Genomic DNA, 5000 nt, shown 5'->3' with positions numbered 1-5000 from the left:
CTGTCGCACCCGTCTCTCTCTCTAACCTGTCTGTCGACCCGTCTCTCTAACCTGTCTGTCTGTGTCCAGATGATCCGAGGCGCTGTGTCACCAGAGTAAACCTGACACCTTTAACCAGCTGTGGACCGTGGAAGAACAGGTGCTGACAAGTGTGTGTGTGTGTGTGTGTACATGTGCTAAATGCTTTACACTGAGAGTACATTCGGCCATGTACAGTCGGCCATGTACGGGCAGTCAGTTTAATGCTACTGAGATTTGTATTACTACATCTTTCCACAAATGTGGTCTGTGGTCTTTATAGACAAGTGTGTGTGTGTGTGTGTGTGTGGTCCTTACTCATAATGTGTGTGTGTCTGTAGTCTTTCGACTCTCTCTCTCTCTCTCTCTACCACACCGGCTGTCTCTAATTCTGAATGATCGGATATGAAAAGCCAAACTGGCATTTACTCCTGAGGTGCTGACCTGTCGCACCTCAATTTACCTGACCCTGCTGGTCATCTATGAACTAGAGGTCGACCGATTATGATTTTTCAACACCGATACCGATTATTGGAGGACCCAAAAAGCCGCTACCGATTAATCAGACTATTTTTATGAATATTTGTAATAATGACAATTACAACAATACTGAATGAACACTTTTTTTATTTTAACTTAATATAATACAACAATAAAATCAATTTAGCCTCAAATAAATAATGAAACATGTTCAATTTGGTTTAAATAATGCAAAAACAAAGTGTTGGAGAAGAAAGTAAAAGTGCAATATGTGCTGTAAAAAAGCTAACGTTTAAGTTCCTTGCTCAGAACATGAGAACATATGAAAGCTGGTGGTTCCTTTTAACATGAGTCTTCAATATTCCCAGGTAAGAAGTTTTAGGTTGTAGTTATTATAGGAATTATAGGACTATTTCTCTCTATACCATTTGTATTTCATATACCTTTGACTATTGTGTTCTTATAGGCACTTTATTATTGCCAGTGTAACAGTATAGCTTCCGTCCCTCTCCTCGCGTCTCCCCTACCTGGGCTCGAACCAGGAACACATCGAAAACAGCCACTCTGAAGCATCGTTACCCATCACTCCACAAAGCCGTGCCCTGCAGAGCAAGGGGAACAACTACTCCAAGTCTCAGAGCGAGTGACGTTTGAAACGCTATTAGCGCACACCCCGCTTAACTAGCTAGCCATTTCACATCGGGTTACACCAGCCTAATCTCGGGAGTTGATAGGTTTGAAGTCATAAACAGCTCAATGCTTGAAGCATTGCGAAGAGCTGCTGGCAAACGCATGCAAAGTGCTGTTTGAATGAATGCTTACGGAGTCTGCTGCTGCTCTACCATCGCCAGTCAGACTGCTCTATCAAATATCAAATCATAGACTTAATTATAACATAATAAACACAGAAATATGAGCCTTTGGTCATTAATATGGTCGAATCCGGAAACTATCATTTCGAAAATAAAACGTTTATTCTTTCAGTGAAATACAGAACCGTTCCGTATTTTATCTAACAGGTGGCATCCCTAAGTCTAAATATTCCTGTTACATTACACAACCTTCAATGTTATGTCATAATTATGTACAATTCTGGCAAATTAATTACGGTCTTTGTTAGGAAGAAACACAGTTTGCAACGAGCCAGGCGGCCCAAACTCCTGCATATACCCTGACTCTGCCTGCACTGAACACAAAGAGAAGTGACACAATTTCCCCTAGTTTAATATTGCTACTAACCTGGATTTCTTTTAGCAAATATGCAGGTTTAAAAATATATACTTCTGTGTATTGATTTTAAGTAAGGAAAACCTCTGATTTGGACAAAACAACACGGGAACATATTGGCATAAAGCACCAATCATACACACGATTGTAAACACCACCGAAAGCGTCCATCCTTCAAATCATATGGTAATTTTGTGATGGTACGCCAATTTAAACACCCTAAATTTCTTTTAGATGGGAGCAAACCACCGTGGATTTTCATACAGCAAATGATACCCAAGTTCACACCCAAGGGTCAGATTTTGATAATATGACATTTTTTTGAAAACTATCAACCCTTAAAAAGTGGTTTCTGGACCGCTTTTCGCATTTTTTTTTTCGATTGTTGTGTCAATTACACATGTATAAGAGCTGTATGAACATGCTTATGACGCTTTTTATTGACGCTTTTTTTGGGTTGTTTTTGCTTGTGCATTACAAGGGGTATGTTTTGTATTTTGAATATGTATTTCATAGGAAAAAGATTTTTTCTTTTTTGGCAAAAATGACATGTCCAATGCTTTTTTGTCAATTATGAAAGTATTGAATGCAGCCAAATCACAGCAAATATCAATAGATGGCTAGAGCCTCCGCTGTGAATTTTCATATATTGCAAATGTAACACAATTCAAGACCCAAGAGTCAAATTTAGGAAAATGACATATTTTTTGAAAACTTTCAACCCCTTGAAGAGTGGTTTCTGGACCGCTTTAAATTTTGTCAATTACACATGCATAAGAGCCGTAAGGACATACATTTGATATATTTTATTGACATCATTTTTTGGGTTGTTTTTGTTTGTGCATAAGTGTATATGTTTTGTGCATTTGGAATATGATTCTCATAGGAAAGTTAAAGTTGGATGATTTCAGTATAAGGCAAGTATAATGTGTAGTATTTGGGAATATGATTTACATAGGAAGTCAAAAGTGACATATTTGGTTGCATAAGGCATAAGATTCTATATTGGAAGGATTTCAGCCAGAAGTCAAAAGTGATATATTTTTTCTTTTTTTTTGCCAAATGCCATTAGGAAATGTGCAAATGAAATGTCCACTTTTTTGTCAATTATATCGTATGAGTATTGAGGTGCAAAGCAAATCAGGATGTTTGTCCGCTTGCTGCGTACCATCATAGGAAGTCGGTTTCAAACCCAAAGTTTGCGAACCATAGTCCAAATGGCATTTATAATGCCCAAAATGATATATAGCCCTGTTGTTAAAGCCATGAATCAATGGACAGCTCACTTTGTCATGTATGATGAGGGAGAAGGGACTCTGTTTGCGTTAAATATTTTAATCTAATTTTGGAGCATGCTTCAAAATGCATAATTGATAACCCGATGATCTCGACATGCGACAGGTCTTCCATCGCCGTTTGTGTTGTATTTCATCATGTCAACTTGGTGATATTTTATGTTGTTAACCATATTGCAATGCTATATTTTCAATATAGCGGTTTATACGGTGGCGATTCAATGGGCATTTAGCATCAACGAATTTGTGTATGCTCAAAAATACTGCAGAAATGAATGACTGTCCGATGATGGTTACGACGTGATCAGGGTTCCCATGGTTTATGGTGACAATGAGAAGTGGGACTGTCGCTTTTAGCTTTATTTTCTTGCTGAAAAATGTCCTAATGACTTAGGGCTGTTTCTATTGATGGCACTGATGAAGGGTGCTCACCCAACCGTGACCATGCACCCAAAGGCATTTAAAACCCCCTTAAAATTAATCCTGGTAAACTCCATTTCGGTCACCATAAAAAAATGGGATGATTTGTAATATGTTTAATGGGCCCAACATAACGAATGGCATGCTCTGTGTCCTGCAGAAATGCATACTGACTGTCCCAATGAACTGGGATGGCCGCAGTGACTGTGTCTCTCTACTCTTCATTGTGTTGATTTAACCATGTTGATCTTGGTGATATTTTTGTTGTTGGAATCACATTGCAAATGCACGTTACATTTGCACATTAGCGCTGCTACGCTTGGTAAAATATGATTCATCGTCAACTTTGGTGATATTTTTGTTGTTTAATCATATTGCAAAACGCGTTAACGCTTAGAATATTGTGCTATGCTATAAAATATGATTCATCATGTTAACTTTGTGATATTTTTGCCAAAGAACGTACTGCAAAATGCATCGCATTTGCTATATTGGGCGTTACATGCTTAGTAATAAACATCTACCAACATTTAGCTTCACGACTTATAATTACCAAAAATACTGGCAGAAATGCATACTGACTGGCCTTGGACAAGGTGGTGACCAGGTTCCTCCCATTGCTCGTCACCCAGTCAGTCATTTCTTATCAGTCAATTAGATAAATAATTCTGACACAAACGATAATTATCTACCAAACCAACTTTTTCCAAACTCAGTAGAAGCTAACTATCACATATGTCAGAGAAGGCCCATAATTCATAGTGCTTTCAATTTTAAATCTATAAAACATAAAACACATAGTTACGCGAGTAGCTGCTAACCCTGCTCTGACAATATGTGTAGCCTATGGAGGCAATTCTAATCCTGTCATCGATAGGTCATTCGTGTCTTGCGTGGGTTGTTGAAAACCATTTTTCAGGGCGTTATTTCACGGGGTCCTTGAATGAGAAATTGACAGAGACATTGGGGTCCGCCCTATGGGCCGAGGCGGTTTCATGCACTATTCTACACTTGACATTTCTACATGTTGCCATGTTTATATTCAAAATGAATTAACATATTGCAATGCATGATGCGGTTTCTCAGTCTGAGAACTTCTAGAGCCACATAAACCATCAGGCACTATCGACTGAGCCTAGAACAGGTTTCTAAAATTTCTGAGCTCTAGGTCTGACGGTTCTGAATCACGAAGAAGGTAAATAACCACAACCATGTATACCTTCTAAGCCCAATAATTATGTCGTCCCTATGGACAAATTCAGTATGTGTTAATACCCTTTTACAAAAGAATGTATTAAACGCTAGTTCTTAGGGATAAACAGAATTTGAATATGAAGTTTCCCAATTAAGAATTGACTGAACATTAGATGGTTGAGTTGGGTGATTTCTACCATCTGTCTGGTTGGCCATATGACAATAGCTCTAGGTTGTTTTTAACAACTCTCGGTTGTCATAGGAAGCTCTTGCTCCAATAATGCCAGGCTTGGGGTAGGCAACAGAATCCTGAATAAAGCAGTTTTCACCTTAAGAATTGACTGAATGACACATGGTTGAGCTATG

This window comes from Salmo salar, unplaced genomic scaffold (genome assembly GCF_905237065.1).
Source record: "Salmo salar unplaced genomic scaffold, Ssal_v3.1, whole genome shotgun sequence".
Taxonomy (NCBI): Eukaryota; Metazoa; Chordata; class Actinopteri; order Salmoniformes; family Salmonidae; genus Salmo; species Salmo salar.
This window is presented reverse-complemented; position numbering follows the sequence as displayed.